The sequence below is a fragment of the Gavialis gangeticus genome, unplaced genomic scaffold (genome assembly GCF_001723915.1).
Source record: "Gavialis gangeticus isolate Ggan-Ray unplaced genomic scaffold, GavGan_comp1, whole genome shotgun sequence".
In the NCBI taxonomy this organism is placed as follows: Eukaryota; Metazoa; Chordata; order Crocodylia; family Gavialidae; genus Gavialis; species Gavialis gangeticus.
In genome coordinates this window covers 4,970,145-4,985,911 of record NW_017729024.1, presented here as the reverse complement: position 1 = coordinate 4,985,911, position 15,767 = coordinate 4,970,145, and the positions used below count along the sequence as shown (strand labels likewise).

At 44.5% G+C, this 15,767-nt stretch overlaps 1 long non-coding RNA gene across 1 annotated transcript; it reads left to right on the top strand.

Annotated features, from left to right (window-relative positions):
* Positions 1–2,034: 2,034 nt before the first annotated feature.
* LOC109298173 lies at positions 2,035–7,385 on the top strand. Its single transcript, XR_002097504.1, has 3 exons — positions 2,035–2,114; positions 4,608–4,701; positions 7,038–7,385. It is a non-coding gene; the product is annotated as an uncharacterized LOC109298173 (long non-coding RNA).
* Positions 7,386–15,767: the final 8,382 nt, after the last annotated feature.

Sequence of the window (15,767 nt, the reverse complement as noted above, 5' to 3'; positions counted from 1 at the left end):
TTGGGTAGGGAAGTACCATTTTGATGGAGAACTGAGTCAGAAATAAACTAATTAACTTGTCTAAAGTCACAAAAGACTTATGTGGTGGAGCAGGAAGTTGAACAAAAGTCTCTCAAGTCCCAAGGTAGCACTCTAATCTAGCAGGAATTTCCAAGCAGCAAAATCAGTTTGCCTTACTAGCCTAGAAATGCCCATTGGAGGGTCCAACACTCACCTAATGTCTTAGATTCATTCTAGCATTAAAAATTGGGTTGTTTGATTTAAAAATTAACTTATGTAACTGCCTGTTCAGCAGCCAGCCACATGGTCTTGAATGAACAAGACATCCTATAACATACTATGATACACCTGACCGTATAATTAACTGTGAACAGAGGCATTGACTACAAGCGCTTCTGAAGCACTGCTGCCAAAGAGTGCATAGGGAATACAGTAGTCATTATCACCAGGCAGTGGCATCTCTGGGACTACAAAGCTTTGCTGAACACTAGGAAGTCAGTTATATTAACCTGCTAAGCAGTTAATGTCCTGTCACACACATCTGTGTTTACTACCATCAGATACTCCCAGCTGTTCATCTTCCCTATGTTTGATGGTCATTCTGGGACCCTCATGATGTTGAGAAGCCTGTTACAGAGAAGTACAATTTCTCACTAAAGATAGATGGAGTATCGCTAAGATTGAAGCAATATTATGTAAGTGAGTGACTGCACACAAACAATTATAAATGGTAAATTAATTTGGCATTCTTAATTATTCATTTTTATATGTCCCTTCTCTCTATTCTTATTTTCATAAATACCATGACATTTTTTAAATGTGAACTTTAATACTCATGGAAATGAGAGACTGATCTCAAGGCCTGCAGCTAGGCAAAGCACACCAGGAACTATTTAAGCTTCCATACACAACCTCTTCTAATTAATAAACCACAGTCTTGACCCCAAATATCTCATCCCTGAGCTTCTCCTGGACCAACACTACCAACAGTGCTTGCTTGTACAGTGACTTTGTGTTTTTGGCAAGTCAAATGAAAGTACTAAACACATTCTTAAGAGTTTTGAAACGCTTTCTTCCATATGTTGAGATGCTGGGAAAAGCTTATGCTCTGTTCTACTAAGCCCCCACCATGCAAACACCATTTGAGGGGACTTGCACTGAACGAGATGTGAATTCTCACATATATGAAGTTATGCACTTGTATAGCTTTTATATCACAAATGTTAGAGGCAAGCTAATTAAATATTGACATAGAAAATGTGTATATTAAAATTTCTATTTATTTAAAAAATATTACAAAGGAGGAAATTATCAACATATACAAGACAATTGGAGAAGTTCCCTAGCAATGACATCACAAAGAAGCATTAAAGCTTTTCCTTCAGAGCTTATGGCAAGACCATAGCTCTGGCCTTCTCCAGAAGCATCTGGGCTGGGCTGTTCCCAGCTTCTCAACTCCCTCTCACCCAGAATTTCCTCTTAACTAAAAAAAAATATCCTGTGATTCAAACTAGCCACAACATTGTCAAGTCTACAGCTTTTTCCCATAGGAGAAGCATATATTCAGTTCCCCTTGCAATATAGAAGAGACAAAAATCAGGTGTAGTAAACACAAAGGGAATTGTTTATTCAGGATGCAGGACATGTATGCTGGTGCTCCTTGTCTCTCTAGCCTGCAGACTGGAGAGCATAGCATATGTTGAACAGTATCACTACACAAGATCTGTCTAATTCCTGGCCCAGATTATGCAGTCATGGAATGGGTTGCTAATTATATTACTTTAACAAATCCCTTCACTTCTGCTTTTGGGAAATACTGAAGTACAGTTTCTGCAAGAAACTAAGACATAAGTATGCTGCTTAGGTCAAAATGCAGCTGACACCCATCACAGGACAGGTAAATTAGCCCTAAATAAATGTGGGAACAGCAGAGTAACTCATCACCTCAACTAAAGATGTGACAATCACAGACTGCCACACCTGAAAGCAATATGGCTCTCTTATACCTGAATTCCATTTCCTGAACATCACAAACTTAGAGCCAAAGGGTCTGAACCCCTTCTCATGTTTAAACAATGCAGCTTGTGATAAACTGCATTGCATCCCACTGTAAGGTACATATTAAGAATGGATAATATTTGTGTGTCTCCTGGTCACATTGCAATACAACATCTTTTCACTTTATAGTTTAAATAGAAGTTGATAACTTTCTGATGATCCCTGTATAGTTTCTGACAGATTTTTGTTTCAGAGTGTACATACTCAAGAATGCTATATTGTAAAAATTGAAGCCTTGAATCCTACACTCTTTATGGGAAATAAAATGAAAGTGATGCTAAGGTTATCATCCTTCTTTCTTCTCAACTGTATAGTTGAGAAGGCCCAATTCTGTAACTGTTGCAATGCCAGACCTTCATTAGGTTTAATTCTACTCTCACCCCAGAATAAATTAAGAGTAACTCTACTGAAATTATAGAAGTTAAGTTTATGCAAAAGAATAACTAGATGCTGCTTGAAATCTGCCACAGAAGAAGCAAGTTCCAGTATCAACTTTAGATTGACTACTTATCTGCATAAGAACTATTCATAGAAGTAGAAACTTCTAGGATTGGGCTCCATTTTGAATATTAATGTTATAGACTGCTCTGGTCTTGCTAAATCTTTTCTTGGCCACAACATTTACATTTTTGTAGTATGTGATATCCTGACCCTTAGTGCATTGAATGAGAAGTATGCATTGTCTATCGGAATCACTGAGCCTATTGCTAAAAGAACTTCCTCATTTGATGTCTGTGCTTTTATTATTATGCACAGACTTTCCCCCTCACACCCCAAAAAAGGAATTGGGCATTTTCTTAGGCCTTTGTTCTTTGCAGAAAAAGATGAAGATGCATTTTTGATTTTTCACTTCTGTTTGAAAGTATGCTTTTCTCTAGTATACTTATTTGATATAGGCTTGGTTTTACCTGTTTGGAGCAAATTTTGGAATAGTCTTTCAGGAAAAATGGTGGGGGCAAAACAACTTGAAATGCTTTAACATCAAACTGAATAATTTCAGGGAATAGTTATTATGATGAAAGAGGATGTTTTGGCTCAACCAGTGTGTGTAATATATGGAGTCGTGTTCGTGGTCTCTAGGCTGGGGTATAAAGAGACCTTTTGTAGTGTGGAAGGTGTCTAGTGATCCTGCCAGGGCTTTTTCTGGGTGCCAAGTAGGGGTAGATCAGAATTATTTGTCTGCTGATGGTTTCTGGGGTTCACTTTCACCTTCCTATGAAGCACGGGAATATAGGCCATAGCTAAGGCTTGAGGGGAGTGGGGGCAGGGGAGGGATGTTTACTATGATGTGTTGATGGGTCTACTAGAAAGCCCAGAAATTTCTGGCTACAGGGTCTTGCTCCTCCACTCAGGATTACACTGATTGCCAAATCTGGAGTTAGGAAGGTGAAGGGTTTTGCCTTCTACTGTAGCATGGGGCATGGTCCTTTTTCCTAGGATCTTTTGATCATATGTTATTTATTAATTCATTCAATTCATATGTCATCATTCCCAACAGGGTAGAGCCTTTTACAACCCAAAACATAATTTAAAACTTAGATTGAAAAATGATTAGCCTTTCTAAAGTGAATTTACATATGCATATGCCATAATTTCATGCACAGGCACAAACACACTTTCAATCAGGGCTTGAGGACTGCCTTGAAAATATTAACTAACCAACTCCTTCCCTGTTGTTAGTGTGAGGACATCAGCAGTGCTTTGTCCTCCCCTGCTTTATGTATGGCATGCTATAAGGTGGTCGTGGTGTCAGGTATTGTGTCTTGTAGCTGCAGATATGGGTTTGAAATAGTGATTTTAGCAATTCCTTGGATAAGCAATTTTCTGAAAATACAGAAGACTGGACCCAGTGGTCCAGGAAGCCCTTTCCAATTCTATGTTCTTAAACTATTGATAACTAATAAGTCATCCTCTTACTACATATGCATAAGTGACAGTATCCATACCACATTATGGAAGAGTAAAAGTGATGATTGCAAATCTGTATTTATTGATAAGTGCTTTTCATTTGTTTATTTTTTACCTTTTCTCCTTTCATATATTTATCTGAGGGTAACCAGAGCTGTTACTCTTTTCCCCTTTGTTTCATATTGTGTATATGCTGTGGAAAGATATGAAAAAGTTGTTTACATCACCTTGTGTGACAGTGAGACATTGCTTGTTTTGACATCTTGGTGAAGATATAAATACATTTATAAAATAGTTTTTAAAAATGGGTTGTCAGTGGAAACAGTGATGACTGAGTAATGACAAATGGCTGCTAGCTTGGCAAGTGTTAAAATAATAAATAAGTTTATCACCAACTCATTTCACTGTTACTGAGCAAAACTAGTGGGCTACTTTATGAGGATCAAGTGAAGAGCTATATCTGTAGCAGAAATATCTTTCCCCTGTGTCATGTGAAGACTGGGTAATGGTTTCAAAATGCCCCAAGATGAAACCACTTACAAGTGTACTTAACCTCATACTTTATTATTTTACTTCACTGAGCTCATTCATGGTAGGAAAGCTAATAATTAGCATTCTTCTATTGCAATTTCCATGTGTAGATCTTCAGGGCTTTACAAGGGTAGCAAGTATATTTTCCCCTGTTTTAAAGAAGAGGAGAAACTGAGGCATATTAAGAAGACCTCTTTGCCCAAGGTAAGTCTGCAGAGGGTTGTTAGAACCACAAATTGACCCTTTGCCTCCTGAGTTCCACTCCAATGCTTTTCGGTCACACTGTTTCTATTCATTAACCCAAGCAGATGAGTTTGTAGGCGTACTCAATAGTATGCCTATGCTGCATCACCCACCTGTTTGTGCTTGTATTTTTACCAAACCCAGAACTGTGTCAAGGGAGCTGTTCTATGGCAGCTTTCAAGCATATCAGAAACTGGTCTCTAGAGCAGTTGCAGGGAGGGATACCCCTGGAGCAGCCCCACCACCACATTTGGCATATGTGAGCTGGAGAAGGTAAATGGGGAGTACCGGAGCATCCGTCTTGAAGAGCACCATGCAAGCAGCACAGGCAGCCCCTTAGTAGGCAATGTTCTTCAGTCAGTAGGTGCTTTTGAAAATTGTACCCATTGCCACTAAGTAAGGTCCATTTGTCCTTCAAACAGGCAGATCCTTTTGCTCATGTGGAGGCGCACTGATTTCAGCAATGCACCTCAGCAGGTCTGAGTGCAGGTTTGGAGCTCAATATGCCACTGCAGAGGGAAGTGCATCATGCTGGTTTAAAAGATTTTATTTTAAATCTATGACAGGCTCATTTACTGTTAAGTATTAGACCTGTATTTAAGAACAATGTTGCTATTAAGAAGCCCTTTCTGCTGATGAAGTGATGATATGCTTCTGTTCATTGACTTTACTAACATTTAGCAAGTAGAAAAGCAGAATCTCATTTCAGAGAATAGCTCCATAATTTCATGCACCTACCATAAAAACAAGCAAATTGACACCCTGCCAGGAGTAGCCAGAGGAGATCTTAGAAGAGAGTTCATAATGATACTGTTGCCATATTGCATGCCTGTAAATAATTCATTAAGTCAACCACCCTTTTGTTTTAAGCAAACATGAGCAGATGCCTTTTTAAATTGGATGCAGACAACGATTTTCAGCAAAACATTATTGTAATATGACACTTAAAAAGAGTAACATTTTTCTCATATTGATTTTTGTACTATTACTGACTCTGATAATTCACAGTGATTATTTGTTACTCACCAAATCTGTTGTGTTGGGTTTCCTTCCCACGCACCCCCAAACGTTTTTCAGACTCATGTTTTGTGCTAGGTTTTGTAGTTTCTGTGATGCTGTAACTATCTAACAAAATCAATGCAATAAACAATATATGAAGCAATAAGTTTTATGACCCTGAAATATTAACATTATTTGTATAATATGAAAGTGCTATTCAGTCATTTTTAGCCCTAGTTCTTGAAGCTTTCTGCTTTTCTGTTTGGAAAAGGAGTAGTCAAGTAATTAAAAGACATGAAACAATAACATCTGTGGGGGGTGGAATAAAAGGGTAGTGTCTACATAGCAGATGATCATTGTTTTAATTTATAACATTTAGTTCATAAAATCAAATCATACATTTGAAAATACCATGATCATAAAGTGTGGAGGTGTGTTTTTTTAAAAAAACAACGAAAACAATAACAACATCAAGAACAAAAAACCTTTTCTTATTTCTAACCTTGTTCTATTCCCTTCATCTCCCCAGCAGTGTGGGAAAGACCTTCATAGTGCAATATTACACTTAATCCTACTTGTTATTTCTAGTTTGGATTTTACAACCCCCTTTTTATGATAACGCTTTTCTGCTTACATGGTTACATGGTATGAACTTGACAAAATTTTGATTCCATACATCTTCTAATCAGTGGAACCATAATGAAAGCTTTAAACTTAAACAAGGGCATCATGTGTATAAAAAATTAAGCATAGATGGAAGCATAGATGATAAAATTGCAAAAGGATGGTGGTCCTGTAATATACTAACACACAAGTATGTTGTAACCATTTAAAAACAAATCTAACTCTCTCATGTTGGACAAAACATGTTACATTTCAAGCAGAAATAAGTGTTCATTTCAAGTATGTTGTTTTACTGTGATAGCTTCTTGCCCTTCAGACATTGCTTTAGGGGCAAACCCCAAACAGATGTTCTGAGTGTTATTAACTAGTAAATAAAATGGAATGTATAAGCATGTTTTATTGGTCCAGCTAATGTTTCAGAAGGGTTACAGTGGGCTTTTACACATTTTGTAAGACTTTACAAGCTATAAACCACAAATCCTTTGCATGTGAATTATACAACTTTCATGCTGTAATGAAGTACTTAAAAATGTGTTTTAAGGAAAACACTGCGTAAGATTTTATCGCTGTTATTATTATTGAGCCTGTTGACCACTGCATTATTTCAGTTTTATGTTGGCCTGACTGGAGTTAGTGGTGAATTGGACTCATTATTTCTGTTTACCTTCTTTTAGGTTTCCTTATTATGGTGTATGCTTCCCCCCCCCCAACCAAAATCTATAGTGGAATATACCATTTTGTCTCTGAAAAGTATTATGAACAAACAGGATATATGTGCAATAAAAATATAAATAACAGATTCCAAGTCCAGAAGGCATCACCATGTTAACTATTCTATGTGTACCCTGTAATCACAGAATTTACCCTTCTTCTTGGGTAAGTTAGCCTGCACTAAGCTCTGGCCATAAGTGCCGGGTAGGGGGTGCACAGGGGTGCATGTGCCCCCCTGATGGGGCTGGTGCCTCCCCTGACAGCCAATACTGATGTTGTTGGTAGGGCTTGTGCCCTCCCAACAGGGCCACTGCCGTCAGCGGCTTCTGTGGGTGCCCCCTGCCCCCCGATTCAGGAGGCACCAGTCACTTGTGCCTCTGGCTGCTATCACTAAACTGCTACTCCTAATCAGCTTAGCTCACTTCAAGCTTGTCTGGCTGTCTCTGCAGTAACTCATTCAATACCTTAGTCTGAATTTCCACACCACAAGCCATACAACTTCATCTGGAAACAACTCAAATGAGGTGTCAACATAACAACATCAGTGACAATAAAAAGAAAACATTTATACCCAGAATTTTTAATTCTAGTTACAGCAGGTACAGACGCTATGCATAAACTGGTCTAATTGACTGGAAATCAATTTATACCCATAACAGAATTCAGTGCACACAGACTGATCTAAAAATGGCAGAACCTATGCTAAGATAGACCTGGATCAAAGTGCACTCAGATCTAATCAATTAAAGTTAGGCCAGTGAATTGAACTTCTGTTCCAGATCCCATATCAATTCAACTTACATTGCTGTCCCCTGGCATCTCCTCCTCTGTGGCTCCCCTGCTGCTACTCCTCCCTTGCAGGGAGGTATACTAACACTCAGCTCATGCTCAGTGGCTCTGGCCAAGCACGTGGGGCCCCTGCCCCTGAGTTCTCCCAGAATTGAGCCAGCAAAGCCTTTCTCCCCATCCCCACTTCCTGCCTCTGGCTATCTGTTAGCCGCAGCCATGGGGAGGGGTAAGGGAGGCATTTGTGTCCCTTGCATGAGCCCTGGGACTTGGGCACTTGCATCCCTGGGTTGTGCCCCCACAACCCACCATGAAGCACCCCATGATATACACACAGACCTGATAATAAGCATAAGAGAACTCCTGAACAGCCCTGTGGACACTGACCCGGGCTTCAGCACACCCAGCCACAGACAACCCCTCCCCACCCCCCGGCCATGGCCCTGTGCTTGGACATAGCCCCATGGCCCCATTCCTGAGCTCTCCCAGAGCCATGCCAGAAAAGCCCTGACTGGCCATCTGTTAGTTGCAGGCAGGTTGGGGGGCGGTGGTAGGGGGGAGGGAGAAAGGAGAGGAAGGCATTTGTCGCCTATACAAACTCAGGTACTCGCACTGCATCATGAGGCCCCACATGATGTACACACAGATCTGACACTGAGCCCATAGACTTTAACTCTGGTTCCCGCATACCCAGCCAGAGATCCCCATGGCCACACACATGGTCACAGCACCACCGACCCCAGCCCTGGCTTCCACATGCCACATCTCAGAAGCCAGAGACTCCTGGAGTACCAGGGTGGGGGCATGTGGGAGAGGCACTGAGTATCCAAGCCAGGTCAAGCAAGTGGATGCCCCTGGAAAATTCCGGAGCAGGTGGGGCATGCCCAGCTGACTCCATGTTGCAGGTAGAGGACACTGGAAATTTCTAGACCAGGGCTTGGGGCATTGCTGGAATCACAGGATATCTGCTAGAAACCCCTAGAAAGTTTAAGGTTATAGGGGTTTCCTCACCAGTGGAGCCATGGTCATTCTGGAGCAGAGGCTGCAATCAGCTGCAGTGAGAGGGAGAGCTATGTGCTAGGACCCACACTTTTGTGCATCCTTCTCTCTTTCCATCCATCCATCCACTCTTCCAGCCTTCCTGGCCTCCTTCCAGCCTTCCATTCACCCCCTTTCAGCTAGACCCTCACTCCCATGGCCACTAAGACACCACAGGCACCGTGGACAACCCCATCCCATCCTCCTCTGTGACCCAACCCCGGTCACACAACTGGGACTACGGGGAGATAATGGATATTGTCACTATCTGTAGGGAGGAGACCCAGCACCAGCTCCAGAAAGGGCACTGGAACAGGGGTGTCTTCAAGTACGTCACCCAGCAGACGCAGGTGTGGGATCACAAAAGGGACTGGGAACAGTGCTATGCCAAGACCAAATGGATGCAGTATAGGTGTGTTCATGATGCCAACAAAAAAGTCCAGGGCCTGAAGGCATATCATACTCTTTTATGAGGAGCTGTCCCACTTCCTCACCAAGGACAAGGCCATCAAGACCCCACACACCTATGGCAGCCCTGGGGGGCAAGAGGAGTTGATGGCAGGGACTCCACTGAAGGAGAAGGTACAGGTAGGGCCTGTGACAATGGGACAATTTGGTTCTCGGAGCAGATCCCCAGGGGCCACAGGGCAAAAGGACAGCTGCTGGATCCAGTCTATGAGTCCACTCCATTGGTGCTAGTCCCTGTATCATCACAGGATGTGGGACCTGATGTGCACCTGCAACTGGATATGAGGTCCCTTGATATTTTCTTGGTGTGGCCAAAAGCAGGGAGCACAGCACACTGGAAAGAGGGAAAGCTCTGATACCACAGAAAAATTGGGATCCAGGACCTGAAGTCCAAGCCTGTGCCCTCCACCTTAAGGGAACCCCCCACCTCAGGTCCTCAACCCCGAAGTCCACAGCTGAGCATACGGACCTTAGTACATTTTTCCCTGCACTGCTGCTATGAGTGTTCTAGACCCACTCCTCAAACACCTGACTGCCCTCCTCCCAGACATGCAGTCCTAAAACTATTAAAAAAGGTGTTCATACAAGGCATGTTTCACAGAGGTATAGGTGAAAAATTTAAGCATATTTAAATACGTTGGTTTGGTTTGATTAGGTTGCATTGATCAGTTGACTAGATCACTAGGTGTCAGCCTTTTTGGCAGGGATGCCACAAATTAGTTCCTCATCCTCCCTGAGTGCCACTCTGATCACCTTCCTCTGCCTGATCTACAGCTCTGCTTCCTGCTCTGTCTCTGCATCTCTGCTTTCTGCTTGCTGCCCTATCTGCCACTGTTTTCTTGTCCCCTCCCTGATGTCTCCCTCACATGCAGGTTGCCCCTGGAATAAATAATGTACAGTATCTAAAAAGCTGGGTCAATGAATAAGAAGTCTTTTATCACCTCTTTTTTCCCCTAACCATTACTAAAGACTGTCTAGTTTATTTCAGAGATTCAAATGGACACTTTAGTGCACAGTTAAATTTGCATATTTAAAATACCTTTGAAATTTTAATTACAATATTATTGCTCATTTATAATAACACTTTCAAGAAATAATAGCAAAGTGGACTTGCTGTTTCATGTCCATAATCTGTCTGAACATTAACATTTTAAAAGATGAGTAAAAATTAATTTGTTTGTGACCCAGTGGCTAAGGTACTGAATTGGGAGATGAAAGACCTTGGTTCTGTTCCTGACTCAGGGTGCTGACAGAAGGAATTGTTTGGCATGTGATTGGGCCCCTGAAGTGCTCTACAACCATGCACTGACAGAAGTCCATGGCTGTACAGTCAAGCAAAAATCTAAACTGTCATTGCCAGAGGGTTCAGATGGAGGCAAGTCAAAGCAGAGCACCTTCATTAACACCTGTCAGTGTCTACATACACTACACAGCCCAGTCCTGCCCCTGGTGCTATCTTCGGGATGGGAGAGGGAAAAGGGAGGGAAGTGACTTCCATATGGGGATTGCTCAGTCTGTGCTGGAGGGTAAGGTTCATGGATTGGAGCCCCCTGAGGTGGGGGAGGGCTCCAATCCACCTGCCCCCCCCCCTCCAGGAAAGGCTGGGCAAACTCCAGACCAAGCTCCCTCCACTCCCTTTCCCCCCTTCCTTTCTGAAGGCAGCACTGGAGCTGGGAATGGGGAAGGGCTGGGGAGAGCGGCATGCAGCCACTTAAAACTGGAGCTTGATCCTCCAACCCCTAAAACCCAAAAGACGACATATTTTGGGTCTAGGTAACATTGTAACTCATGGCACTTCCTGAGAAGTGCTGTGAGTTATCATAGAATCACAGAATCATAGAAAATTAGGGTTGGGAGGGACCTCAGAAGGTCATCTAATCCAACCCCTGGCTTAAAGCAGGACCATCTCCAACTAGATTATCCCAGCCAAGGCCTTGTCTAGCTGGGTCTTAAAAATCTCCAAGGATGGAGAGTCCACAACCTCTCTGGGTAATCTCTTCCAGTGTTTTACTATCCTCCTGGTGAGAAAGTTCTTCCTAATATCTAAGCTAAACTTGTCTTGCTGCAACTTGATACTGTTAGTCCTTGTTCTGCGTCTTCCGTCACTGAGAACAATCTAGCTCTTTTGAACCTCCCTTTATGTAGTTGAAGGCTGCTATTAAATCCCCTCTCAGTCTTCTCTTCTCCAGACTAAATAAGCCCAGTTCCCTTGGCCTCTCCTCATAAGTGATGTGCCTCAGCCCCCTCAAGACTTTTGTTGCCCTCTACTGGACTCTCTCCAATTTGTCTACATACTTTCTGTTTATTTGGGGAGGGGGCAAAACTGAACACAGTATTCCAGATGTGGCCTCAACTGTGCTCAATAGAGGGAAATGATCACTTCCCTTGATCTGCTGGCAATGCTGCTACTGATGCAGCCCAGTATGCCATTATCCTTCTTGGCCAGGGACTGAAGTTATGCATAAACCAGTTTAAGTGATCAGAAACTGGTTTAAACCTGTAACAGAACAGAAGTTCAGTGCACATAAACCAGTTTCAAAATGGCCAAAACTGATTTAAAATAAATCTGGTTGAATGTAGTATCAGACTGAATTGATTTGTATCAAACCAGTTTATGGAACTTCTGTAACAGACCCCTTCCTGGATTAAGTTAAATCAGAGTCTCCCAGCATGCTTTTCAACCTTGGGTTGGGCTGTGCTTTCTGCTCCAGAGAGAAGGGTTGGTCCCACCCCTCTGCTGTCTAGCTGGAGCAGGGGTGGGGGCATGGCCAGACACCAGCGAGCAAGGCCCCCTGGGGCAAAGGGGGCAAGGAGGGAGTTTATTTTTCCCTTCCTCCCGTCTCCCCCTGGGGAACCCCAGCTGGGGTCTGCCTGGCCAAGTGTGCATGGCAGAGGTAGTGGCCAGGGCTGTTGACAGAGCTGGCCATACAACTCCTCCCCGCCCCCCACACACATTCAAGTGGTTGTGGGGGGAAATGCCTGACAGGGGTTGCTCCACCCTGGCCCAGCAGACCCCAGCTGGGGTTCCTGAGGGGGGAGGGGGGGAATAAACCCCCTCCTTGCCCCCTTTGTCTCAGGAGGGCATGTTGGCTGGTGTCTGGCCATGCGCCTGCCATTGCCACTGGAGCAGCAAAGGGGAAGGGACCATGATGGGGCAGCAGCCCCTGTCATGGTGTCCCAGGGAATGCAAGCCTCTTACCAGGGGAGGAGGAGGGTGGGAAGCTGTGCTCTGGGCTGGAGCAGCCCAGGAAGATCTGCTGCAGCCTGCTTGGGGCAAGTGTTGGTGGCAGCAGCACTCGGGGGAGCTTAGGGAGCTATGGTCACCCCAAAATTTAGCTTACCCTCTATAGCCACCCCTCTGAGCCCTGCTGCTGCTGCTAACCACTTGCAGGCTGTGGCAGCTTTGCCTGCCCCACTTCTACCTGCAGTGCAGCCCCCCACTGGGAAGAAGCTTGCACTCCCCAGGACACCATGAGAGGGGCTGCTGTCCCATCAAGGTTATCCAGATGCCCCCTTGCTTGTCCAGATGCAGGGGCAGGAGCAGGGGCATAGCCAGACACTGGCTGGCATGTCCCGTGAGGCAAAGGGGACAGGGAGGGGGGTTATTCTCCCCTCCATCCTCTCTCCCTACGCAAGAAACCCCAGATGGGGTCTGCCTGGCTTGGTGTGAGTGGTGGAGGCATCAGCTGGGGCTGGCAGACCTCAGCTACAGTCCCCTGTGAGGAGAGGGGATGGAGGAGGGAATAAACCCCTCTCTACCTGCTTTGTCATACTGGCTGGCATCTCTCTCCACCCCCGCCCATGCCACTGGAGCAGTGAAGGGGTATGCCTTGACAGACTGCTGTGCCTCAGCCAGGCAGACCCCAGCTGGGGTCCATTCTGGTGGAACAGGGGAGGGAGTGGGGTTTAAATTCCCCCTCCCTCTCCCTGTTTGCTTCAGGCTGTGGATAGGGCTCAAGAAATGTTGGCGGGGAATGCCTGACAAGGGGCCATGCTGGGCTATTCTCTGGCCAGGAGCCAGGTTCTGGGTACACTCCCTCCCTCCCCTTCAAAATAAAATCCTAGCAAGGGCTGCTTCCTCCCTCCCTCTCCAGGTGCACTCCAGCTAGGTTCCCTGCAGGCCAGTGTGGGAGGGGCTAAAGCCCACCACCCATCATACTTAGGCCTGGCAGGGCCTGGCCATGCCTCCCCTCAGCTCAGCTTCCTCCCACCTGACCAATGCAGAAGGGAAGGGAGGGCTCATTCTAGTGCCCCCCGGTTTCTGGCCTGAGCCACTGCAGGTATGTGCCTGCATTTCCAGAATCAAAAGTGAATATCTATTCACTTGCAAAATAGTTCAATCTACACAGGTTAGACTAACCTGAAAAGACTGAATCAATTCCAGCTTGGGCTTTTTGAATGTCTGTACTTAGCCCTTGGCAACCAGAACACACTGTTGGCTCATATTCATCTGTAACCCCCAGGGCCTTTTCTGCAGAGCTGCTGCCCAGTCAGTCAGCCCCCAGCCCATAGTGACGCATGGGATTGTTCTGTCCTAAGTGCATGACTTTGCATTTGTCTTTGCTGAACCTCATGAGATTTCTTTTGGCCCAATCATCCAATTTGTCTAGGTCACTCTGAATACTAGCCCTACCCTCCAGTAGATCTACTACTGCCCCCAGCTTGCTGTCATCTGCAAACTTGCTGAGGGTGCACTCTATGCCATCTTCCAGGTCATTGATGAAGACGATGAACAAAACCAGCCCTAGGACTGACTCCTGAGGCACTCCACTTGATGCTGGCTGCCAACTAGACATGGAGCCATTGATTACTACCCTCTGAGCTCAAGTTGCAGCAAGTTCCCATCTACTAGTACATTCCCCACAACTTCTTCTATTTTTTTGAGTTACAGAGGGGAGCTGCATGATGTCTGTCAGTGCCTTCAGTCTCTGAGCTGAGTAGGAAAGTCTCTTCTTTTCTTTCAGCCTGTGCTTCCTCTACCACTCTTTTGTCTCTCAGCCATTTAAATTGCAAGCTGTTTGAGGCAGGATCTCTCAGTATATGTTTGTACAACACCAAAGTTAATTAGGGCCTCTAGGTACCGTTGCAATACATATAATATTTATTGAGCAGAACTGCAGTTACAAGTTTGGGGGTGTTTTTTGTTAGTTGTCCCAAATATGGCCTCAAAATGTTAAGCCTGCACCTCTCCTAATGCTACCATATAAAGTAATTAGAGAGAAAAACAGTTTTTGCAGGTATAACCAATAGGTTCAAGTTTCATAGCTAATAAAATTTAAAGTGAGATTTTGTCTCACGTAAACGTAAACCTTAGCCTGGGAAGCAAGACTTATGAGGAAAGTTTGAAAGAAGTAGGGTTATTTAGTGTGAAAAAGAGACAACTGAAGGGGGATTTGATAACAGTTTTCAAATACCTGAAGGGTGATTACAGAGAGGGTGGGAATAGACTATTCTCTGTGGCTGTAGGGGACAGAGCTAGGAGCCATGGCTTCAAACTACAGCAGAGAAAATTTAGGTTGGCGATTACGAGGAACTTTCTGACTGTGAGGGTGGTCAGTCATTGGAACAGGCTACTAAAGAACTTGTAGAATTGCCATCCTTGGAGGTTTTCAAGACAAGGTTAGATAGACACTTGCCTGCGATGGTTCAGTTAGGAATGATCCCAGCTTGAATGGGGTGCTGTACTAGATAACCTTAGGTGACCCTTTTAGCCCTACTTTCCCATCATCCTAATACTGAAGCCAAGCACAGCTTATTATGTAGCTCAGTATTTTTCTCTAAACGAACTGGCTACAGCAAATGTTGTCAGTGTGTCTATTTAGAGCACATAACGAGTTGGCAGAATGACTGTCCTGGGGCCTGATCTGTTTATCTGAATGGATACAGAGCAAACAGCAGTGGTATAATAATCTCTAGCTTTTATCACCCGAAAGTACAAATAAAAAGTAGCTAAACAGTGATGTGCCCAGTTTCTGCAATGTTGGGACAACCTGGGAAAACATTTATCTTATAGCTACAGCATGCAAATTTCAGAGTAACTCTAGACGATAGTAAAGGGCTCAATGCAAAGCTATTCTGTCGTTATATGATATCCCTAGGCCTGTGAGCACTTGAGAAACTACTGAAGGAAGGATGGTTTGTGGTGGCTGCCATGTGACCCTGGTAGTCCAGCCAGTGGGGGCGGACACTCCATAGAAGGAAGTATCAGGCCTCTTGGAGCTCTGGCACAAGAGGCAGCCAGTGGGAGGAGGTGCCCAGCAGCCCAGGAGGCTCATGGCAGGCAGTAGGGAAAGGGAATCTTTGCCAAGGGAAGGATTGGGCCCCTCAGAGCTATGCTGAATGGCAGGTGGTGGCAGGAGGTGCCCAGCAGCCTGGCTGGCAGAGACGGGGGGGGGGGGGGG